This window comes from Coturnix japonica, chromosome 12 (genome assembly GCF_001577835.2).
Source record: "Coturnix japonica isolate 7356 chromosome 12, Coturnix japonica 2.1, whole genome shotgun sequence".
NCBI lineage: Eukaryota > Metazoa > Chordata > Aves > Galliformes > Phasianidae > Coturnix > Coturnix japonica.
Window position 1 is genome coordinate 3,899,239 of NC_029527.1, and position 26,189 is coordinate 3,925,427.

Sequence of the window (26,189 nt, forward strand, 5' to 3'; positions counted from 1 at the left end):
AGCTGTTAGTGCTCTGGAGAAACATTTAATGTTGAAGGCTGGCCTGCTGGTTTTGGCTGAAATAGAGAGAAATGTGCAATGCTCTGAGAAATTCCAGGACTCCCACTAGGTCAAAAATTTTCACTCAACTATAGCATTTCGAGTTCCCCTAGTAACATGTCTCAGTGTATCACAATCGTGATTGCTTGGAAATCCACCAACTCTGCATTGAGCTGAGAATAGTTATTGCAAGTGCTAGATGGCATTCTTTTAGCAGAGCTATCTGGTTAGTTGTTTCCATAAGTCTCAGTTTCAGAGCGACATTGTTTTATTACTCTTACTGTGTGTTATGTGTTTTGGATTAGACAAATTCAGTTATATGAGTATTTATCCGGTGTAATTATATTAATTATATTATTATTAATCAACCAATCTGGTCATTTAAATCCAAGCTAAATCTCAAGCTAACAATACTTTGAAAAGTTCTTAGCAGAATTCAAAACATTATGTGCAGATCTCCAAAACCTCTGTGTAAGTCACCTCGTTATAGCCAGACTAATTGGGAACTCTGTGATACCGGCTTGTTTCAGTATATTGAATTTTTACAAGACCCATTTCAAGCTGATCTTTTTATGGAATGTGATTTTTATTTTTTTTTTCCCAGGTAAAAATAAAGAAAGCTTCACTTGAGGTTTGTGGTGCACCTGTTCTCTGCTCTTAAACTGGCTGACAGTGTAGCTGAAATCTCACAGCAGACGTTTCCTGGCTTTGGTACAGTGTTTTCCAGCAAGCTGTTGAAAGTGGTCTAGCAAGTTGTTATTTCAGGAATCATTTTCAACTGAAGGACCAATATGATTTGCATAAAGAACCAGGAAAGAACCAAGAAACCCTCCTTTTGATACCACTCTGGTCTAAAGATGTTGATAATATAGTAATTCTATAGTAAAATGAGCCAGTTATTTTCCATGGAGTCAAAGTACGCTTAGTATTTTTGACTCTGTGATGTGCTGGGTCTCCTGGACCCCTTATTCTAGGATGCACGTTTCAAGACCATTTCACGAGTCTTCACAGTGACCTGATGTGCTGTTTCTTCATCATAGGTGGTGTATTCCACACTGTGGGCATCCCAGCATAATCTCCATGTGGTCCCATGTGGTAAAGGGTTATCAGTCTTCTTTTCAATACCCTGCCTACTCTGTCCTCATAGAAGCACTTACAATGACGGTCAGAAATGGCTTTTGACTTCATGACTTCTTAACAAATAAAAATATAAATGGTCCTAAACATTGCTAATAGGGCATCAATAAACATCAGCTGGGACCTAATTTCTGAGAACATTTGGGCATCTTGGGCCTATTTAGTTCCTGGGTGCTGTTCAAACACACGTAAGGCACCATAGTGGTGTTGTGGAACTCATGCAAAGGGAACTGCTAGAGGTTGTGCCATGAGGACCTGTGAGACAAGGAGTGAACTGCTGGGCTCACGGCTCTGTCCAGTGCTATAACCACTAGAGGACACTGCCTCATTGTTACTGGGGAAATTAATCATTGCACGTTTAAAACTGCCAAATTGCAGAGGTCTTCCTTCTGCTGGCTTAACTTACTCTCAGCAACTATTTATTTATTTGTTTTGTGCCCTGGCTATTTACAGTGCTCCCATATGGTCTGGTTCTACTTTAAGAGCTGAATCAATGCCCAGAGAAAGGCAGCTCTGCTGTTCTTCCCCAGGTGAAAACAAATGCAATGAGACAACTTATTGCTCAGTGTCTCTGAGAAAGCAGGGCCATGCAACAGACTGATTTGCTGAGCCCACTCATCTATGAGCAGTCAGATCCTACTTCTTGTTTTGATCCATTCTGGGTTCCCTAAGCCTTGGCCTTTGTTATGAGGGCTGCCATCAAGGCCTGAGTGGGAAGGTGGGCTGCTGCTCAGACCCTGCCTCATAGGCAGCTCTGTGGCATCACCTCCATGCAGTGTGTGAGAGGGAATAGGAAGGACATGCACGTGTGGGATTCCCCGTGAAGATCAGGCTGGGGATGGCAGAGATGGGATGATGGCTTCACACTTTATCAGCACATGGTGTTGGTGTCTGGCAGAGATGCAGCACCACCATGTGTGTGACGCCTGGCCTTGTGTGTGTGTCCAGCTTGTGGAGGCACTGGGGGCACAGCTTTACATCCTTTGGGAAGGAAGAAGGTGCAATTTTTTTTCTCCTGTTTTCACCTCAGATAACTTTAACAGCTTCCAAAGTTGGCTGTCTGGCAAACAGCATTTTTTTTTCCCCCTGTATTTGGAGCCAAATGGGAATACAGAGACATTTCAGGGAAAACTGACAGAATTTGCTGCTCCTTTCATTGACTCCAGTAATTATAAACTGATCCCATGGTAGCAGCAGGACTGCATCTAGACTTTAAATACCATGATTACATTCACAGAACTGCTCCAACAATGAGGAATATCTCAAAAAGCAGTAAATATTCTTGTGCTCAATCCTACAGCTCATTCCCGTTGTACCGCAAACTTACCGAGTTCGTTCATCTTTCCTCATGAATCAGAGAAATGCATCTCCTCCAAGAGCTGCCTATTTTCTTGTATACTGTGCATCACTTCTCCTGCAGATTGGAAAGAGGTAATTTGCTGGTTAAATTACAGAGCTGGCTCCGTTATGTCGTCATGAATCACTGAGATGTCTAAGATTGAATTCAGCTCTGATAAAGTGGTGTTATAGCAGCGAGGAAATATGATAGTCTGGAAGTATTCATCAGTCAATTCCTATGCTGTGTCAATACTGGCATGCCCATGTGCATTGTATAGAAACTGCTTACATTTATCTGCAATGCATCTTGCTGATTTCCAGCATCTCCCTCTGTTCAAGATATCCATAATGTTCTCTTTATGTGGAAAATCTTGTATTTTATTAATAATCGTGATGCAAATAACCTAAAATAAGAGCCTAGAAGGAAAAAAATAGAATTTTCTCCTCTATAAATGACTCCTACAGTCCAGATGTGCATACAGAGCTTGATCAGTTCTATACAGCTGGAGGCCCAAACCAGCTGCATAAGCAATGAAAAATGTAAATAGTTTGTGCTTACATTATTAGGAGAGCACTTGGGTTTGTCTCTAAGACTTGCTATAGGACTGCATCAAATTCTCTTCTGTGTTGCATCAAATAACATGGTTTCTTTTTGCTGTGAGGTCAGTATTCTCTGCAGTTTGACCTCTAGTTGTACCTCCCAGGCCTGTTGCTCACTCAAACTGGTATTTTTGTCTTGAATCTGCTTATGGTGATTGATTTTCTGTATCACTTGGAGGGAACTTCTTCCCCTTTAGGTCAAGGACAACTGTGCCTGGATTCACGGCCCTCGGTTCTCCATAAGCACTGGGCCAGTAATGAGCATGAAACCTCACCATGAGTCACATGAGAGACTCAGGTTTAGGTGTACACTACTGGATTCTGCTTAAACTTTGCTCTCTGTCAAATAAACAGTGCTGGCAGCCAAGCCTCCTGCTATGTGTGCTGCCTGCCCTTGGTGGTGCCACGCTGCATCCTCAGCTTCTAGCACTGCTACTGACTCCTCTTGTTTTGTCCTGAGATCAATAAGAGCTCCCTCTCGTGAGGGACTTGGGCCTCAATGAGTGAATAGATGCAAACTGGCCAAACCCATGGGTCAAGCTTTTTGTCTCTCTCTAGCAGTAGGACAGCACGTTGGACGTGCTTGGCCTCAACCCCAATGGCTGTAGGTGCTTGGGGAGCTCAGCAGGGGAGCAGGGTGGGCAAAGTAGCAGGAGCTGAGCCAGGTGCTTCAGAAGAGCTGTTGGAGAAAGTGCTGACATTTCTCTCCTGACAGCTTCGTACCTGGAGCCAGATCTTAGCATGGTGTAAGCTCCGCTGCCAAGAATTTTGGCATCGATCTGGTGTATGGGAGTAATTCAGAGTAGGTGGAGATGGTGAGAGGAATGAACCCAGATGAATTTTAAAATGCCTTTCAGTGAAATTTTGCTATAGAGCCAGATGATCTAGAGTGATCAAGCTCTGATGATTAAATTCCACGTTTAAATAAATAAACATATTGGAATCCTTTAGCACTAAATCACAGTGATGTTATAGTAGGCCCTGAAAAGACAGTTGAAAAATTACTCATTTACCGTTATTCTAGAAGTTATTTTATGTGCCTGCCTTTAATATCCTCTGACATGCACTTTTTACATGATTTATCCATGCATTCATAGACATCGTCTTTGCTTGGAATACAGCAGGACCAGGTCTTTGATATTTAGATCCACATAATTATTCTTGGAATTTTTCTCTGGATGAAGCTTTTGGCACTGATGATACTTTATGTGAAACAACCCTGTATCTGGATCTCATTCATTGCAGATCTTGAAAAGTAATGTCTTGGCTTTCAGATAGGGACATGGAACTCTTTAAGTGATGAATCTGAACTATAAATGTGCATGTACATTTCAATATACATTCCTTAAACACACAGAGCTTATGTAAGGATCAGATTTGTATATTATAGGGAAGTGTAAATTCTAATATGTTGCAGGCAATGGAATATGCACCTTTATATTAAGCTGGGTTTGTATAGGGTAATATTTGACCAATAAGTATATTTCCTTGAATTCTGTTTTGGTTATGAATAGAGATCAAAAGTGTTCCTGTACATTTGGTTCTGTCAGCTTGTTTCTGCTGCTTGTCGTGCTTTATTCTGGGGGTGATCAGTGGTTGTCCTACAGGGATTGCTGGGCTCCTACAGCTGGGATCCTTGGGATCCTGGCACCTGAGCTAAGAGCTGTGCAGATGCAAAGTACAGCAGCCTCTGTGCCTGTTCACAAATTACTACAATGCAGCAGCAATGTAATAGCTTTTCTGTCTCTGATCTGGATGCTTTTAATTCAGAAAAGGTGTTTATGAGCTATGACTCATCCCAGTGCACAGCAGCATAACTACTAGTAGTGTGTAGCGTTTAACTCATCCATCTATCAGTTCAGGTTCAGGTTTATCTCTGCAGTGGGAGGGTGGTTCCTGCAGCTGACACTGTGAATGTGCAGCTGAGTGGATGGAGTGCAGTACTGAGCTGTATTAAAACAATGCAGTTTATATGAGCAGACCCTGGCAGTTTCAACTCAGAACCTTTTTTGTAGGCTTTTGTCTCAGTCTGACCTACGGCTTCAGCACTTGGGGACAAGAAGTGAATTTAGTCTCATCTCTGTGCTTGCCTAATGCCTGGCCTCTGCTGAGCGTACCATGACTGAAGCCAGCGATGGTCATGTGTTTGCTTCAGACTATCATAAATTGCCTTTATTAATGGCAGATTATATAAATCTCAGCCAAGTCTTTATCAGTGCTTAGGCCAGACACCAGATAAACAGTTGGCCTCAATCCTGGCCTCTAATAAAACTGTATATGAAACTGGATCTCAGTTTTGCTCTTTGAGCACATGCTTAAGCAGTGAGCTGGTTGTTCAGTGCTGTAAGCTGGCAGAGCTCCTCAGCCTCACTGCCCTGGCTCTCCTGAGCACTACAGTTGGGGTTGCACCACATTTCTTTACACCCCCAGGGCCTGGCTGTGCCCCTCATTGCACGTTTTGAGGCAAGCTTCTCTCAGCATCTGTTCTTTGAGATCTCTGCATGTGACCAGAGGCACCAGGAGAAATCTCCAACAGTGGGGAAGCAATTCCCAGCTGTGCTGTGGTCATTCCAGTGGAGCTTTGCCCAGCTACATGTGCCAGCATTGGGGTCTGGCAGCCAGAGCCCTGATGGCACATGTGGCACGGTGCTGTGGGGCTGCACTGCAGAGCTCTGAGCTCTTTTCTTTATATATATATATATATATATAAATGCTTTCAAATGCTTTTTGACATCTGCTCTTTATTACACAACAATATAGCTGTCCTTTTAGGAAAAGAGATATTTTTCATTATCCATTTTGAAGTTAACAAATGTGTTTCCAAATGCCCACAATAGCCAGGAGGGATTTGTTTCCCTCGTGATTTGGGCATGTGGTTGAGTCCAACTACAGTGTTGTTTTCTGTTCCATGTCTATGTTTTACCTTGGTTGCAAGTAAGCAGGTTTCTATCAGAGTTCCTGTGAGTCAGTCCATGAGAAGGTAACACAGGATTTTCTGTACCTGATGCCTTGCAGAGGCAAGGTGAGCCTTCTGAAAACTGGTGTTAAATATACACAGCTGACTCAGCTCCGTTACTGAAAACACTTGACTAGTTTGATCCCTCTTGTCCTTTCCAGTGTACAGAACACGTCTGAGGAACAAAGAGGAAGCTGTTACCCTCATAGACAGGGGCACTTTGGTTGCAAAGAATGCGACTTCTTCATCCCTGTCCAACATATTTTGATAAGATGGGAGACAGTGTGTCCCTGGGCTTCATGCTGCTCTGGGTTGCCACTCAGTGCTCTCAAAGTACCCTGAGGTTATCTCCCAACATAAGGAGCTTTGTATTCTGCTCAGAGCTGGGCTACCGCCCTCTGCTTGCTCTGATCTGCTCCCATAAGAGTTCTGGTGTCACAACCCTAGCACCTTGGATGGAGAGAATAAGAGCACTTTGTACTCTAAATTTACAACACATCAGGGTGCAGCCAACTTTAAGCAGGACAGGGACCAGAACAGCAAGGCCACAAGGCAGCTGAGTTTGACCTGTTCTTGATGGCCAAATGTACTTGCTGTATTTAACCATTGTTACTGCTGCAGGCGTGGAACAAAGCAGCAGCTCTGCATGAGTCCCAGCCCACCAGCAGCACTCCTGGCTCCAACTGGCAGTGCCTCACTGTGAGGCACATTCTTGTTCAGCCTGAAATGGCACGGGAGCTCACTGCCCTCCTTGTGCCTTACCAGGTGTTATTTCTGATCCCTGTGTGCACACAGCTCTGTTGCAGGGTGGTACAGCTATCCTAGATGTGGTTACCTGCAGCAAGGGCCCTCCTTCAAGCTGCTTTTATCCATCAGTAGAATCCCCATTCAGATTGAGACCATTTTGCTGTAGTTGGCTCTGAATGCCAGGCACGCAGCAATAGCAGTTTAGACCTAATCAAAAATCTTAAAAATGAGAGTTATCCTGTGGCTTTGCGTGGCTCCAGAGTGATATCTACAGGCTGCTGTGTTGTATCTTGCTGCCTTTAAAGATTATAGTGCTTCTCCTCTTTCAAGGGATGGCAGTTCACGAAAATCCTTCAGATAGTGGTGCAATCTGAGGAAACAGTTCCACAATCCGAGTTATTAGCATGTTTTTATTGAGTAACTCATTCTTATGACGATGAGAACATACAGTGCATTTGCTTTTTCTCCAGGGTAAAAGCATAGTTTCATTTCTGGAGAACAGAACTCTGTCAGACCTGCTGATTGCAAGCTGTGGAAAGAAGGGAGTGAGGAAGATTTGCCATTGACTAATTTAAGGGGTCTCCTAATTGTCTCCAACATTTAAACAAGCTTCTTTTCATACATCTATTAGGCCCTTTTCTGTTAAATGGCTCCATTAAATGGTTTTTACAGGTCTTTTGCTGGCCAGACAGCTATTAAAGTCAATGGGAGTTTAGCCTCTGAAAGAAATGGAGCATCAGTTCTTCTGCCAGGTGAAATATATCATTCAACAAAAGCTAAACTTTTATTCAAAGAATCTAACAAGCTAACGTAAACAAGGGCATAAAGCTTCCCAAATCCTGCTGAGCTGTTTTTTGCAGAAGTAATGTCTTTTACAGCACTAAAGTTCCATGGGAAAGCAAGCTGGGAAGTGCATGTGGGCAGCTGCCTCCTCAGGGAGGTAGGGCTGGGCCTGCCACAGCCTGGGTAGCTTTAATGCATGTTGTGTTGGAAATCCATCCCAAGAGACTGGAGCGTTACCTGGGCAGAAATACACAACGGGTGAAGGGTATTTGCACACACACCAATGACAAATATCCTCAGAAATATCCTTCAAAGTCACTCCAAATGTCAAGACTGTAACTTCCTTGGTTGTGACCAGGTGCAAATTTCCAGCAGGTTAATTCTCACTATTGTGTCTGAGTGTGTCCTGCAGTAGAAATTATGAATTGGATGCCTTAGGGTGAATGTGCCCCTTCAGCTCGTGTCTTCTTGCTGGTATGATGGTTCACATCATTGCTCAACCACAGGCTTACTGAGCTTCACAGAACGTTTGCTATTTAAGATGGATGAAAGGCTGAATGAAAAGCTGAATCAGGATTTGAAGAAGGAAGTATACACGTTCTCCTTTGCTTTATCACCTATGGATTTGTCAGAAAGTGAGTTTCTCAAGCACAAAGGTTTCTACTGCTCTCCAGGAAAAGCTTAATACACTGTACCAGAAAGATATTCACTTGAAACGCAGCTGATATTCTCACACTGCCATTCATTAGTAGGTTTCTTGCTATTTATATTTGATTTTTATTTGGAAACAGTAAGAGGAAAAATGTGCCCACTGTGAACATTTGGTTCACACAGGTCTGTGTATTATTTCAGCTGGAAAAGTGCATTATGAATTCACAGTGGCTCTCCCAGCTGAAAATCGGCACTGCTCTCTGTTCGCCATGAATCAGGAGCTGGCATCCTTTCTGCAGGAAGCACCACATCGAGTTGCTGGGCATATTGTGTTTGTTTGCTGATTTTTTTTTTTACTGGCTGCAATAGGAGCGGCCACCCAGTGTGCTGGGCAGGCTCAGCAAGCTTTTAAAAACGTGTGAAACAGATTTGCTTATTCCTTGAATCAAATCAAACAAAGCGGTGATCACATAACCACGCTGCTGTAAAAGCTTATAAGTGGTGTTTAGAGATGGGCACTCTGAAGAGATCAGTGCTGTTAGCCTACAAGGCTCCAGCTGCCTTCTGGCCACAGTGTGGGTGGTGAGTGGGCACCATCCTTCCTTCCTGAGAACCTCCCTGAGCCCTACATCCACTGAGAAGTCCTATGAGGGTTTGGTTTTGGGCCTCAGCCCTTGCTTCTTCTTCCTGCTCTCTTTTTGGGGTCTGATGCATGCGGCGTGTGTTAACTTCAGTATTATCAGGTGGATATTTTGGGTATGGATATTTTGCTCATGAAGTCTGGGTCTGTATCAGAACTTCCTGAGTGGGGAAGAGTAATAACCCCTTTAATCTTTCCTGCTACTGATGAGAGAGCAAAGAACTGGGTCACAGCTATAGCTTGTGAAGAATGACCAGGTAGTTATAGAGAGACTCAGGAAATAATAAGCATCATGGATTTGTCACCCGGCCTCAGAGCAGGGCACCTGGAAAATGCTGCAACACGAACATCAGGGAGCTCATACACATAGCAAAAGATTTCCTGACCTTATATACTCACCACACCTCTTCATGTGAAAGCCATCACGGCAGCACTCTGCCCGTGCTGGGAGGTCTGTTTGTCCCCTGCTAATGCTCTACGAGAGCACACTCTCTGTTTGCTGCTAGACTGCATTCTCTTGGGTCCCTACCACCGAAGGAAAACAAATCTGTTTACAAGAAACAAACAGCTTTGCGTAAACTACAGCTATGAGCTGCCAAGTGCATGTTCTTCCAGCACAGAAATGCATACTTCCCCATAAAGGGCTCAGTACAGCTCCAGGGGTGTGTGGCTATGAGATCATGTCACTCGGGAGTAGGAAGCACCAGACTGTGCCCTGCGTCTTATAAATTCAGATGTGTGATGATTGTCTTGTGATAACCATCAGAATTCCTGCTGTATTTATACTTCTGATCATGCATCCTCCTGAAGTTTCTCAGTTGGGATCACATCGTGCTTGGAGCTGGAGCAAACTGCTGTGCTCAGTGCCTGCTCTGCTCAGCAGTGACCAGGATCCTGCACGTGCCGTGGGAAGAAGTGGCTGTGATGTGTTCCTGAGCTCCAGCAATGTGTGGAACCAGGAAGTCAGATAATTTCCAGTTGGGATGATAGATAGTAGTGCTTAAACCACTAACAACACTAAATATGGTTGCAAAAGATTAGATAAGAATACCCTCATTGTCAGCCACATTCCTTTTCCTATTACCAGATGATTACTGTTCTTTCTGTGTGTTTCTTCTTTATATATGTTCATCGTTTAGAGTCTAGGAAGGCTGCAGCTGCTGCTGAAGTGGAAGCACATGGGAAAATGACTCACCTCCCAGGGGCTAGACATGGATTTTCAACCCAGCAAAGCACAGGAAAAATGACATGAAGGTGGAGCGTCCCACTACTCGAGGAACAAGATGTCATGGCAAATAAGTGCTTCAAGTCTGGTCTATTCTTTAACAGAGTGGTAGGCTGTGAAGTAAGTGAAGAAAATGTGTTTATTGTTTCATTATAAAAGGTCAAGTGTACTAAACACTTTAAACAGCAAATGGTCCACAGGCTACTGTGGTTAGAGTTGATCTGTGTCCTGTTCTGCAGGAAGTTTTAAGAGGTTGCTAGTGAGTCACTTTTCCCTTCCCATCTTAGAAACTCCTATGTTCTCCCCACTGAGATGAAAGAAATCCCATGCAAACCCACCAGCTCTTCTTGCAGTGCCAGCACAGGAATTGCAGTGTCCTGCAGGAAGGACCTCTGCCAAGTGGCTTTGCACTCTATGGCTGTATGTCTCAGGTCCTGGTGACATGAAGGCATTTTAACTCTGCAGTTTGAGTAGCATTCGGGTGGTATATCCAAACTCGTTTGCAACAAAGCTTGCTTCAAGGATTGCTTCAATCCATCTCAAGTATTTTTAGGCTTCCAAAAAGTCCCCAGTGTGACACTGGTTTGTGATGCGGCCTCTGAAGCTTCCCTATGCCCTTGTAGTTTTAGTCTGTGCTTGGGAAACAAGCATCTCTCAGCTGAGGGCTCCTGCAGCCAGCAAATGGGCTGCATTCTGCCCTTTGTTTGCAGAGGTGGAAGGAAGGAAGCAGTGGCAGTGGTTTTAGTCTCCATCGACTTTCCAGGCCCTGTCCCATGGGAGCTTTGCAGCTTCTCCCTGTGGAAATCACACACAAAACCCTGTGCACCTGCACAGCTCAGAAATACTGCAAAATTTCTGCCCGCTTCCCAGAAATCTGGCTGTGTCTGCATGCCTGTGTGTGCCAAGTTCCAGCTCAAAGTGAGTTTTTACACCTAACTTACAGCCCCCTGAAATAATTTTATTGAGGAAGCAGTGACATAACTGCCCAGCAGTGTAAACACATCGCTATCATGTGAGCGGTCTGTGATGCTTTTACAAGGTGTGTGTCCCCAGGGCCGTGGTGCCTGATGAGACCCTGCTGGCAGGTGGCTGAGGGACGGAGGGGCTGATGGAGACAAAGCAGAATGGTTGGACTAGATGAGCTTAGAGCCCTTTTCCAACCTCAATGATTCTGTGATTCTATTACAATATTCTCTGCTATTGAGAAGCTTTGGATAAGCTCTAGTCAGAGCTCTTACCTTCCAAAGACAGCCTTTAGCAAAGGGAGAGGGGAGAATGCCCTGTTCAGTGCACAGGCCTCTGGCTTCAGAGTGCAGCAATTGCACACTGCAGCTACAAAATGTTCCTGGACTGGCTCAGGTGTGTTTAGGGGAACCTGAGAGCCATTTAAGCAGCCAGGTACTGCTGGAGCACCCCCAGGTACCATAGATTTTAATTAAAATGTAAAACTGGGCCTCTTGCAATCTTGCATTGTTACTATCAAGAGGAGAAAATCTTTCATTAACATACGATTTCTAAATGTGCAGTTGTAGTTAAAGATGGGTTCTCCACAAGAAAGTGTTTTTTGGCTAATTGGTTGCTAATTGATATATAGATGGCATTCAGCAACCAATTTGCATTGTAGAATTTATAAGGATGAGGTGCTATTTCAAAGCAGAAATGCCTTTGAGCATTGAGTAATTCTGAAATTATCCAAGAATATATGTGCCTTTTTAAAAGCGTTTTGTTGTTCCTATTGCACTTATCACTGGCGTGTTGGAAGGTGAGCTGTTTTACAGTGGTTTTTTACTTACTCAGTGTTCTGAACTGATTGATGTGGAAACCCTGAACCAAGCATCGCTTCTGTGCTCTATCGCTACACTAACTGTTGCCTCCACAAACACACATAAACATATTACAAGTCCAGTGGAGTGATTTATCTGCAGCAAACATCTAATTTAGTACAAAAAAAAATGTGAACAAAGTAATTAAAACGTTTATTTGAGGATACTCTCAAGAAAGAGTTGTCTCAGAACAGCGAGAGTAAATGGTCATCATAACAAATCCAAACTCTGGAATCATAGGATGGTTTGAGTTGGAAATATCCTCAAAGCCCATCCACCCCCAACCCCTGCCATGGGCTGGCTGCCCGCACCAACTTGGGCTGCACAGGGCCCAACCCAGCCTGGCATTCAGTACCTCCAGGGATGGGGCACCCACAGCTCTCTGGGCAGCTGTGCCAGTGCCTCACCTCCCTTAGTAAAGAACAAAGTGTTGTCCATCCATTAGATCCATTTATCTCCAGTTCAGAGACAAATATGTTAACAAATGCCATCCCACATGGATTCTTTGTAATTCTTCTCAATTCCTGCTTTGCCTTTAAGATCAGATGTACAACCAGTGGTTGATGGGTGGGAAAGGGACAGCAACAACCCCCACAATGTTCTGGCCTTGGCTATCACCATTTAACTACTATAGTGCTTTAATATTAAAGACAAGGAACACCTGTAAACTTGGTTTAAAAGTTTCACATTAACTGAGACGGGAGTACTGCCTGAATCCAATTTATTATTTTCTAATTGCTGCTGTTAATTAGAATGGCAGGGTATAAAATTGCCTGAATAGGTTCATGAATAATGTATTACTTTTTATTAATTCAATTTTTTTTTTTTCAAGCTGAAATTTGCAAATTGAATGCAAGCAGCTAATTAGAGAAAGGTGCTGGTGCCAGCCAGAGCTTGATGGGGTTCTGAACATACCTGCTTTCACCCTAATACAGGACTGAGATTTGAGTGGGGATGTTGATCCTGCCTTAAGTTGCTCAGTTGAGGTGATTAATCCTGTGCTGCAGCACTTTTCTGTGTGGTGCTTTTGCTGCTGTGGGCACTTATGTGGGCACAAAACTCTGTGTTTAAGAACAGCTGTACTTGAAACAAGCTTTGCATCTTTTATTGCAGATCTTAAGACTTGTTTACTTAAGTCTCACCATATGGGAAATTCAAAATACTGGGCAGGTGTATTTACTGTGTACACGTTATTACATTTGCTCCTTTACCTCCATTTCCCTTATGGCTTCACTATCTGTAGTTCTGCTAGCAGTTCATGGGGCTTTTTTTCCAGTATAACGCTGTATATTTGGTCTGGACAGAGGATACCTAAGTTATATCATAGTGCTCAGATGGGTGCTTGTGGTTGCTCTGTTTGGCCACCCACCTCCTTGCTGCTCTCCCCAAACACAGGATTTTAGCACCCAAGAGTCTGTGCTTGTCTTGCTGGCATACATAAATCAGGGTCCTAAAGATCAGCTCCCTGTGACAGGGAATTTGCAGTTCTCTTCCTTCACGCTCTTTTGGCAGTACAATAGGTAATAACAGTAGAGATAGATGTCAAAGTCTGGCTTTGTCATTTCTCATAAGGCTAGAATGAAAATAATGAGGAATAGTTTTATTTCTCAACATGTGAATAGGGAGTATTTTATAATACCACGTGATTAATTTACTTAAAGAAAATGAAATATATTAATTTAACATATGTAGTACTTCTTTCCCCAGATCATTATTTAACCAGATAGATATGCAAATCAACAATTAGAGCATCATTTCCACTGTTGATAATGATGTTTTCTTCTGCACTGAACCTTGGCCTGGTTAGCCAAAGGCTGGTTTGTGCTACAGCTGAGCACACAAAACAAAGCCTTTAGCAGTGTCGTGGAATGATAAAGCACCATCAGTGAAAGCTTGGCCACCTCGAGCCAAAAGGAATTTTGCCAAAAGCATTTTGATTTGGACTGAATTTTCTAACAAACTGGTGTTGGTCACTTCCATGACCTTCCCTTAGTGGCTCTTAAACGTTGTCCAGAGGATGATGTTAAAATGTTGTTATCTGATTTGTTCTGGCTTGGTTCTTGAGTGGCATTCCACTAAATGATCTTGTGAAGTCTTCACTATTGCTTAATTTAGTTTTTTCAACCATTAACATGAGAGTGGGTTAATTACTGTCTTATGCTTTTGCTCTTGACAGTTTAGGGGCAAAATGCTATTTGGACACAAGATGACCCTTTCTTGGCTTCAGGGTGCCAATGGAAATGTTCTCCCTTCTGTTTCTATTGTTTTGGTGACTGTCCTGTCCTGCAGAATCCCATCCTCCCTGCATTACCCATGGGGCAGTTTGCACACAGCGAGGCAGCAATGCCTGTTCCAGTCCCACATGATCAGTGCCAGGCTGCTCCGATGCTGGTGATGTTCCACAGCTCAGCTGAGCAATCTGTAGGCAAAGGCCCACATAGGAATTCATGTTTTCAGAGGGAAGTTTATTTTCCTGTAAAATCTGAATGCACTTTATTGGCAACAGATGGGGCCTCAGCTCATCAGAGGCACTCTTGGCATTGACTGAACTTCCACAGTCACGTTGTAGCTGTTGAAAAGTTTTCAGAGAAGCTGCTCGATGTTTTCTTAGTAGCTGTTTTGAATTCTATGGTAAATAATGAGCAGAGGTCTGCTGCGCTGCCATTTTTTATTCTTTTTTTTCATGGGGTTTTAAATGGTTTTTGTGCTAAGATGAATTTTAATAATTTCTGCAGTATGCCATTAGTCAAAATGAAGCAGAAAAAACCCCAGTTATTGAACTAGACCGCTGTGATTGGAATCTATAGCTGATATATTAAAGCCCTGCTGTCATGCTTAATAATTGACTCAACCCGCTGGCAATTCTGGAAAAGAAAATGAGCATTAATAATGAGTTAACTGATCATTATTTCCTTTCACCCTTTACTATTTGAACAATATCCTGTAGTAAATCAAGTAAAAAATACAATAATTTTATATTGTGCATACTCTGTGCTTTTCTACCTCTTCTATTCCCAACACTACTTCTATACAATTACTTCTCTTGTGAAAGCCTCCATTTGCTGCCTTGGTGTGCATAGGCATGAAGGGAACCTTTATGGGATGCAAATATTATTTAAAACATCTTTGTTTTCACCTGAATCTGGGAACGATCTACATTCAGACAGGCACAACTTGAAAGCACTTTCTGTGCTCTCAGTGTCTTCTAATTTTTGCTTTGGCAAAAAGATGGTGATAACAGAAACATCCAAGTGAGGTGGTAGATGTATTGCAACACATGAGTCTCCCAGACGAGGATCCCAGCAATTGGATTGATAGGCTTTGGTAGAATATCACCTCCAGTTGCACATCTATTGGAGCTCCCTCAAAGGAGCCATTTTAGTTTGTAACTTATATTCCCTATCTGTGCCAAACTATCTTGCAGTCCTTGCAAAGAAAACAAAACAAAACATTTTTGTCCTTAACTTACTAATATTTTTGAGAATTGAGTGAAGATGGCTGGCAGCTGGGGAGAGCTGCCCTCTGCAACACACAGAGCTCACCCAGGGCCTGGAGTAAGCTGGATTCCTTTGTACATTTACCTCTTCTGTTTGGTTTGGCTTTTATTCGAGGAGAAGACAGATCTGCTCAAACAGAAACCTGGGCTTAGTGACGTCAATAAGAGCTTATCAAACACTGGGTGATGCCCACAGCTGATGGTTTGCCTGCAGCAATCTGATCTTTTTGTTGTTATTCATAACTAAGATGCTAAATTTACAGATACACCTGTGTTTGAGGAATGGCTGAGCCTCAAAGCCATACTTGTTTGTGTCCTATGAAAGGTGATGTGTGTCTGGATAACAGTGGTCCCTGGGCACAATTTGCCTTCATTATTTCCTGGTCTTCTCCCCCAGCCCCAGCTGTGCTTTGTAAGAGGTGTGGGCCGGGACTGGCTTTCCATGGTGTTTTCTGAGACATGATGCTGCAGCCCTTGCATAGACTAATGCTTTAGTCCATGGTGGGTATACAGGTGGGACTTGTAAACAGCATTTTCTGTATGACAGGAAAATTGTTCTAGGGTTTACTTTTAAGAAGCTATTTATGGTGTGCACTAAAAATACCATGGTTTTAGTACGAGAACTGCTCCAAAAATGTTGCCTTGCATTTTATTGTGTTCGCCCACAACATCAGAGGCAGGTGCTGGAGCTATGACAGGGGAAGTTTAACCTTCCCACCAGTTCTCCATTACATTTTGTTGCTGACACAGCAGTGTCTGATAGGGAAGTGCAGGTGAAGCAAAAGCATGGAATTGAAATGATACCCACTGACATTCATCAATGCTTGCTGAACATTTATGAAGACCAAACAGTGGATATGAGTACAGTGAGGTGGTGGGCAGTGTTTTGGTGTTAGCAATAGTGCTATTAGCACAGGTTATTAAAAGTACAGCATACAGGCTCTTCTTCATTGCTGGCAACAGTGCAAAGCTAACACTGGTGACTATATTGAAAAATAGTGTTTTGTAGCCAGGAAAACCCACTGAAAAGCATTTGGTTGTTGTTAATAGTCTCACATGGGATGCTCTGAGCCCCTTGGGCACAGATGTCCTACTCCCAGGGAGATTTCTTTGGCCATGCTTTGCTGGTGGAGCCATTGGACTCTTTCTGTCACCATTCAAGGACCTGAGAACCTTTCCCTTCTGCATTCAGGTCTCCTGTGCAAGGACATGCTGAGGTTGCTATACAGAAATGCAGTGCAGGGTTTGCAGCTTCAGGAGGGACAAGCAGAGCATTCTCCCAGAGCAACAGCCCCTGCTCTGCAGACATCAGTAAAGGGGGTGAGTTCATCGGTTCTCTGAAGGGCATTGAGCTGTAGCTCAGTTTCAGATTTTCCCAAGGAAATTTTTCTCCATGAGAGGCTGCCCTGGGGTCAGCTTCCTGTTAGCACAAGGGCAACAGGAAAAGTCTTCCAGCGCTCACCTTCCATGCCTGTGATAAATGGAGTGATGAAATCCAAGGAAAACCCCTATGGAAGTCATTGTCCCACAACTTGAGAAAGGAAGGACAAAAGAACTCCCTGAATTTACTGACTAGTTGCAGGGCTGACAGAAGAATGTGTGGATGGATGTGGGCGATGTGCAGAGGTGTGAAGAAGATTTCAAGGTATCTTTAGAAGGACCAGAATAAGTGTTACTTTTCTGTACAAATCCCTTTATACTGAAGCTAGTTATATTAATATCACTAACAGTTCGAAGCAAGTAAATGACTCAGTGCATTGGAGGGTATTTACTCACTAAAGATGCTTTAGATAAACCCCCCTGATACTACGTTATCTGACACTTATTACTTTTCTATATTTACAGGATCCAAAGTACAAGCCCTTTACTCTGGGAACCATTGCCAAGGAGATGATTATTCATTAACGGTGGGTAAGGAAAAATGGGCTTAGAAAAATCTCACATCTCTGGGGGAGTCTCTGTGTTAATTTTCTGTCAAACTCCTCTTGGTGTCTGTGTAAGCATTACTCCAAATTAATAATGCAAAATAACTAGAAAGTCACAGAAACCCCAAGGAGAACACTGCATTACTTTTTTTTTTAAGCCAGAATGAGCTTTAATTGATACTGTTTGATGCATCCATTTACCCCTGAAATCTGCTGAACTATTTCTGGCACAGGTACCTGAATAACTGCTTCACTGTGCGCTTTATAGACAAAAATATAGCTAAAGGACATTTTATCTCTCGATTAGAGTTGGTGGAATAGTAATTGCAAATAGGGTGTTTGATTAATTTTCGCTATCATTACCGAGTATGTTTCCTATGAATAAATGCCTTCATTAATAAATCAATTTTATAGAATATAAATACACTTTTGGGGGATACTTCCGCCACTTGCTGAAGTAATTGTTCCTGAATATTTCTACTCCTTAAGCCAGCTGTATTCTATTAAGAAAGATATGAACCATAGTTTAGGGAAAGACTGTATATTTTTAAAGCCCACGGGGAATACTTCTCTCATATCAATATTTTTTCTATAGATATAATCTTTGACCTGGAAGCCCTGTGCTTTGAGCACAGTCTGTGAAGCAATAGGGCCCTGGGGACAACCACATGCGTGTTTGAAGCCCAGCACCGCAGGGAGGTGAGGGGTGCTGACACCAGGTTTTGAATAGGATGATTGGTTTAAGGTAAGTGTCCTGATCTGCAGGGCCATATTAAAGTACCTTCAAGTGTAGCAGAACTTGAACGCATCCCTTTCTGAGGGGGGAACCTGGGATGTGCAGAAACATGTAAGGGCTGGTGCTGTGGTTCTTGCCTATCCCAGGGCTAGATTTCATCTTGCTCTTGTATTCACATTCATGGTAGTAACTGTACAAATTAATGACTCTTTAGCAATAAGGATTGGAAGCAGTGCCTCCTCATAGCTTGAGTCTTAGAAGAATGACTCATTCTAGAAGGAGACTGATAATATCTGTCAGCATTGCAGCCTTTTCCTGCAATGAAGCAGGTTCATATTTGAACATTTGGCGTGGTCTCTAAATTTTTCACTTCTCAGAAAAAGGATCCAATCTAATTTTGATGTTTTTATACAGTAGCAATCCTCTGTTCATTTCAAGAATCTGCTCTTTTTATTCCCGTGACTAATTGTTCATCCACTCCCTGTTGACAAATGCTGGTTAGTGTGGTTGGTGGGAGGAATTCAAGGAAACTATGAATTGTGGCTTGTCTCTTGTTGGCTCTTCACTCTGTAGTCCATCTGGTAGACAAAATTCCTCAGTGTAGTGTGCAAGAGATGAGAATGCCTTTGTCCTGGGCAGCACCACAACCACTTCAAGGCATGCACATGGCATGTGGGTCTCCCTGCTGCAGACACCACAGGAGAGAAGGGCTGAAGACCATTTGTAGAACAAAAGCATTTGCCTGCACTGTAATCTGAATTCAGTTTGATAGGTAGCTTGGTTGGAGGTGACTGAAAAGAAGTAAGAGTGCTCCTAAAGATACTAAGCCTCTTGTCCCGTACTGGGGCCATGCTGATAATCAGGAATGCAACAAACAAAGCTTCTTCCCCTGGCGTTTTTCTGTATCCTTTGCCTGTTTTCCCACCACTGGAAAAAAACCTGTGAAAGCCTTCTAATTGTTACAAACACAACACCAACAGCTCCCTTGTGCACTGGTAAAATGTGTTGATACCACCTGATTCACTGGGAGTTGCTTGGAATGAACTTGGGATCTTGGGATTTCTAATGGCTGTGTGGGGTGTTAGCTTCATGGACTTCCAGCTTCATACCACAACATTGAAGTAGAAGCCTTGCAGGCATTTCATGAGCTACTAACTCTAAAGAAAGTATATCATTTTATTTTTTTTTTTAATCATAAGGGCTTTTCTCTCATATGTTTCTCTTCCCCCAGGTACAATGTATTTAATATAAAACTAGATGACAACATGTAGCCCAAAGGTTGGTGCTGAATGCTGTCCTGTATTCTGGCAGACCTTCTGTGTACCCATACATGTGCAGGTCAGGCTGGTACACTTGCACATGATATCCTTTGAAAAACTGTTGTGCTGTGCTTTTGCTCTTTCTAGTGGATCCCACCATAGTATTAAATATGAGAGACACGAATCCCACCATTATGTCAACATTACCAATCAATGAGAAAATCAATGGCACATATTGCATCTGTCTCTGTGTTCATCTTGGGTCACTGTTTTTTTTTTGTGACCTCTACTTGTATTGACACATCAGTGAAAAGAGCAGCCAACCATTGAAGAAAGAGTGGATAACTCTCTCTGCCTACCTGCTTTAGTGAGGACACGTTTACCAGGTCCCTCATGAGGGACCATTAATTAATGTTTTTGGTTCTTTTCCCTTCAAGTTTTTATAAGTGAAAATAAAAGTGCTTCTGCTAGATTTACCAAATTAGAATCAAAACTTCAGCTCTGAACGCTGGGAGAAAGAAAACCCCATTCTGTCATCACTGAAGGTGTGATCGCTGTGCAAAGAGCCCTGTAATCCAGGAACAACTTGTGAATGTGGGAGAGGAAACGACCACTCAGCCATCCGTGCTGTACTTACATGGCATATCTTTGAGATGCGAAAGATATTGAGGACTATCTGCTGAATAAAAAGAAATAAATTGAAAACAAAGCTCTTACGTTGTATGGAATGCAGAGAAGCTGCATAGCCCACCCTTTTCAAGGAGTTCAGAGGATTAGGAGGCAATGTGTCTACAGCACCCAACCTGTTCTGCATGCTGTGAATTAAATCTTTTGGTAAGAGAATGGGGAGAAAAATAAGCCTGTAAGATACTGTGGGTTAGGCTGTCCCTGTTCTGATAGCAGTACTATGGCTCGGGCCTTTTGACGTCAATCCTGCCTTCTCTTCATCCCTTGTCTGGAGGACTCACAGCAGGAGGAGGGGGGATTTCAGACAAGTGCTGTCCTTATGCTGCAATCCTCGGTGCTTTTTGGGTAACATCTAAAGGAGGACCTTGCTGACATGTTAACTTGATGAAAACCCTGAGACGAGTTTCCCAGGCAACAAGGAAATGGTTGTGCTGATTTCCACTCACTAAAGGCAAACCAGCTATTTAATGGATGACTAAAATGGAACAAATATTTTAAATTCTTAAATACCACTGAGAAGAAACTAATTATGTAAAGTAAAAAGGCAAATTAGCATAAAATTTAGAAAAGCAGATATTTACATTTTGTATCAGAAACACAGTCGCAGGCCGACATATAGGGCTGTGACTAAAACTGATCACAAGTCAGCACTTCCTCTGCAGGGGAAGCTGCAGAGCCTGAAATTCAGTTTTAGCTCAATTAGCAGATCTTTTTTTAATCCCTGCGTTGGCAGGAAAATACCAGAGACACCCAACTCATTTCATTTTGAAAACTGTGAAGGAAGATGGTAGTTTTAGGTACCAGGAATGGGCTCTCATTGAAATACAGTCCCAGCATTTCTCAGCTGGAAGTTTCCTGCTCATCCCGCACAGTCTGTGGGAAGCAGAGCACAGGGGCAATGTAATGTTGGAGCTGGAGATGCAGGGCCTGCAGCTGCCCTTGCTCAGGGTCAGCCCACAGCACACAGCTGCCTCATTGCCCCCAGGAGACCCAGGAAGCCCCAGGTGCAAATGTGTTTGAATTACACAGCTCGGATTCAGGGCACACAGAATGACCCCATGCCCACAACATGGCAGCAGCTGTTGCTCCATGCCCACAACATGTCAATAGTGGTTGCCCCAAGTCCACAACATGGCGGCCGCAGTCTCCCTGTGCCCACAACATGGCGGCAGGAGCTGCCCTGCTCCCCTCTGGATCAAGTTGACTGCTGATGGAGCTCATCAAAAACACTGCAAGATAACCATGCTGTCAACACAGCCATCACAGCAGCTCTCTCCTCCCACAGGTGACAGATGGGATGACTACATTTCTTCAAGGCCTGAGCACACCTGGGCTCACTGCTCATTTTGAGGCCTGGTGCTGAGTGCTCCTGAACAGCATCTTTCAGAACAGAGCTCTCGGATTTCAGGTAGGTGATGTGCTGGATGGGTTGTCACACACCAACATCTGACAGTACAGGGGATTTGGAAGAGAAGCTGGAGTTATACCCTCAGCCCCACTGTAGTGATGGAGTGAATGGACTCTTAGTGAATTTTAGAGAGCGTAAAAGTGGGAGGAAAACTAGCTTGTGAAAAGTAATGGTTGGCAATTAATGAAAACCAGCTTTGCTCTTTGAAGACTTCACAGATGCAGGGATGGGACAAACGCTTTTTGGTCGAGGTTCAGCAGGTTCAGGGGGGGTCACGTAGTTCACAGCACAGCCTTGGCCCCAGCTGCCGGGTACGAGCCGACAGCTTTGATCTCCTGTGCTCCTCCCAGTTGGCTGCTGCTGTGTCAGAAATGCCTCTGTTGTTTGTGGGGATGGGAACGTGATAAGGAATTTCAGAGCACACTGAATGCAAAGCCTCAGCTCTTTCCTGCTTCCAAAAGCCAATATGGCTCCAGAACCGGCTGCATGGTAAATCTTTTTCTGTAGCCAACCCCATTCCGAGACATCACGCTCCTCCTAGCTCTCTCTTCCCATATACCACATGAAGAAATAAGCAGGAACAAGCCCAGTGACCTCAGTCAAGCTGTGCTAAATCTTTTGCAGCCACAAAACATTTCCTCCGGCTGCCTGAACTGTAAGCAGACACCTGTAAGTTATGACTCTTTGTGGCTCAACTGAAGGATAGACAAGGAGACCACTACTGACACATGGGAAAACCCATTGGCATTTACGGGAACGCAGAAAGACATTCCAACAGTAACATGGGTGGGAGGAGAGCCTTTGAATCTAAGCCCCAGCAGGAGCTTTTCGGCCCAGCAGGAGCATGAAGATTTCTGACACCAGAAGCTGATGCAAATGGCTGCAGGGCTTCACATTCCCACTGTAGCGGAGCCTCCCAGTATGATTTTTGCCTATGGAGAGCAGGCCTGTAGCATGGCTATCCACATCTCCATGCCACATTCCTGCTTAACAAATCTCCCAGTTCTTGGCATCCGAGTGAAAAGTAAATTTGGGGAGCGTGTGTTTGGGTGATGAGATACAGTATGTGTTGCCTATGCAAAGCATCCCCATCTATGAAGTCAGTAGAGACTTGGGGACATGCAAACTATTCTTTGTTTCCTGTGTAGGGGCAGCAAAAGGCATGAAGGGAAAAACCCAACATTTCTGAAATCCATTTCTAGGTTTATACTTGGCTGAAATTTCTTTCTGTTGCACAACAGCACAGTGAGCTGTGCTGGTAGAGATGGGACAGAGATGGAGCAATTTCTTACTTAGCTCTACAGGAGCAGAATAAACTACATATACTTTCCCTATCGCATGTGGATTTATGTGATATATTGACATGGTTATGTCTGTCTGTCAAGGTGACAGCTGCAGATTCAGCATATTTTGGACACACCATTTTAAAACACAACTGTTTACTGATTTATCATCTTTTCTCTTAGAATAAGGGAGGGATAGTCTTGCTTTTTCACCTCAGGGAGCTATTTAAGTAATCTCATCCCCTTCTTGATGAATACAATGAGGTGTGATTTTCATACATACATACTCAGAACTACCAGAGTGGCCTGCATCCTATGGGAGCAATGTCACCATCTGACATGTTGGGCTACTGAAGCATCTTCTGCCCTTCTCCTAGTAACAACCTTCAGGTTGTAAGGGATTTGCATATGCTGTAACCCAACTACAGTTAACGTTTTGGTGAGAGGCTGCGCAGAGCTGACAAAAGCTACTGGGTGACTCAAAAAGAATCAGCTTGCAGAAGCAAGACAAAACATGCAATTCATTAAGCCACACCATATGATCATTTGAGTTCCAAGAACTCTTCAACTCCAGAAAGCACCAGTTAGGAGGAATCTAGCAGAAATCCTGTGGTTGTCAGCAGAAGAAAGCAAGGCTGCAGCCTTTCTGCTTCGTGCTGCTATCAGCTGGTGCCTGGGGTTTGCTGCAGGCACAATGCAAGCAGGATGGTGCACGACTTTCTGGCTGCCTCATGGGGAGTGTTTCCTTGCAAACTCCACATTAATGCAAATAACTTTTTCCAGCGTCTTTCAGAAGCCTGCAGCAAGTGTGTGTGTGTGTGTGTGTGTGTGTGTGTGTGTATGAAAGGTGCCCCATCAGCCCCCCTCTCTGCACCTTGGTGATCCCAGGGCTGCAGCGGGTGGCTACCGGTTGCTTCCAGTGCTCTGTGGGCAGTTTGTGAAATTAGGTGTTTGGAAAAACTCGATAATATGAAAGTATACTGGAACATTTCTTGGATCAGACTTCAGCATTACTCATGCATCATTAATTCTCAAAATATTAAGGGAACATTTCTTCGTATTGGGCCCTATTCCTTTAAAGAGATACAAAGCATCTCACTTGATCTGAGCCATGATGCAACACACAACAAACCAGTCCCACACATAAAGATAGGCAGGAAACCAAAGCTGGGGCAGAAAAGAGTTGTGGGACCTAAATTCATGGGGAAATGTGGGTTTTTTGCTACGCACTGTGGTGTGTACATGTTTTATTACTGTTTTATCCAGAACTTCTAGATCTCATCGTGATTTCTTGTATTGCTTAACTTTTACATAGTCTTTTCTGTTCTCACAGCAGACCAATTTCAGCTTCATTTGGCATTCCTTTAATAGCTAAGACCACTACTAACGTTGCCTGCACGTCCGAGTGTGACGAGAGCACAGCCTCAGTACTGATGGTATTGGGACTGCAGCTGCATTCATTAAATCTGTTTTTCAGTTTCTGCCATTCCAGCAGATTCTTCTCTGTTCCAGACTTAGCATTGCCCTGGCATTTTTGCTGCATTTGTTACTGCCGTGCCAGAAATACAAACAAAATGTTGAGTGAGCCTTGTTTCCGCCCTTCTCTCCACTGGTATATAATCACTGTACCTACTACTTAACTGCTTGTATCCCAGCTCCTGTGAAACCAACAGTTGTGCACAAGTCTTTGCAACTGGAAAAATTTGCAGCATGTCAGCAACAAACTTCTAAACTGAATAATTTTTCCAGACAGGTGATGCTGTTCCCTGCATTTTAAGGTTGGCTTTGGGGCTGAGCGTGATGTTGGCAGGATAGATGAGTAGCTCAGAGACTGCACCTGCCTTTTTATTGCTTTCCAGTCCCTCCATCCTGTTACATCCTGAGCTCTTTATCTCCACTGGGTGACCTGGCTGCCAGGGTGACATTTTTGATGACAGGCTGACTTACAGCAACTGGCTCACTCTCTTACTTAACTATATATTAAGTGCTGTAGTTCATGGCTTTCTCCACTAATGATCCTTTACAGATGGTTTGTAAGTATACATATACACTGTTTGAAATTGCAGCCCAAGTGGACACAGATGGCTGCAGAAATGGCAATGGCCATGTGTGCAATTAGAGGAAGTCAGGTAACGATGGGAAGCATGATGCCCAGGCTGGCAGGAGGAGGAGTCTTGTGGTACACGTATCCTGCCCAGCACTGCCTGGCTCCCAGTACACCTCGCAGAGAGCAGAGCACTTCTGCCTCTGGGATCCCTTTAGGACCATTGATTTATGCAAAACCAAAATCCCTCTAAAGAAATGTTTGGATTTCTGCTTTATCTTTGGCAGCTAAATAGAATTTGCTCTCTCAGCATCCTCCTAATTTCCATGGGACAGCTCAGAAGGGGTTGGACACAAGCTTCTGCCAGCTCCAACTCCCTGAGCTCCAACGGGGCCTCTGGTTTGGAAGATGCAGAGGCAGGAGGAAGTGAGAAGCAAGGCTAGGTGGATAAGCCAGGTAATCCCTGGGCCTTGGGGACATTCATTCTCCAGCAGAGAGAATTTGCATGTAAGAGTGGACCAGCTTCCCCTTCTCTTGCATACAGAGTGGTTTATCTTGGAAAGAATTTTTTTTCTGTTTTAATGGAATTATTTTAGATATTCATACTGGCTGTACACATAAATTTGAAATGAAACACTCTATTTGCTTTTAGAAGGTGATTATTCTTCATCACAGAATCGATTTCTTGAAGCGATGCCATTTTTTATTTAATCCTTCTCACATGTTGTTTCTCTTTCTACAACGTGAAAAGTAGTTCACAGAAATTAGACCCTTGTGTATAACACAAAAGGCAGGCTTTAAATAAGAAACTACTTTTGATAGACCGTAGGGTGAAATTTGCTAAGGTGAGCTCTGAGGAGATGCAGCTCTGGGAAGCAGAATGGAGGCAGGTGAGCTGAGCTGGCTGATTTCCAGTGCTGGGGTCTTCCTGAGCTTGAAAACAAGCCCTATATCACTGCTACCTGCTTTGCTTTTAAAGCTGGTCAGTGTCGGAGATGAAGCTCAGAACCTGAATGCTACAAGTTCCTCAGGCATCTTTATGAGGTACTTCCAACTTGCTGTCCTTGCTGGCCGTCTTTATCCAAGGTTTCTGCTTACAGCATCTTACCAGAAAAACTGAAAATCAAGATATCACCTTCACTTTTCTTGGGTATTTATCTAAGATCAGTGATTTCCTATGATATGGAAACAAATGAATATGAACAGAGTTCACCTATCCCCCTACTGCAGTTAGAAGTTTAAAAAGTGCCAGCAAGTGGATGAAAAATAAATAAGCTTACCATTAAGCTAATGAGTCCCATATGTTTTTATAGTCAAATAAAAGTGAACTGAATGTACTGAAGAGCCAAAAAGCAGATGAATGAACCACGACAGACATCCCAAGATCATGTTTAAAATGCAAATATTGATAT

At 43.4% G+C, this 26,189-nt stretch overlaps 1 long non-coding RNA gene across 1 annotated transcript; it reads left to right on the forward strand.

Annotated features, from left to right (window-relative positions):
* Nucleotides 1-1,008: 1,008 nt before the first annotated feature.
* Nucleotides 1,009-19,598, forward strand: LOC107319728. The gene is made up of 4 exons (XR_004308769.1): nucleotides 1,009-2,607; nucleotides 10,031-10,236; nucleotides 17,281-17,342; nucleotides 17,956-19,598. It is a non-coding gene; the product is annotated as an uncharacterized LOC107319728 (long non-coding RNA).
* The last annotated feature ends 6,591 nt before the right edge of the window (nucleotides 19,599-26,189 follow it).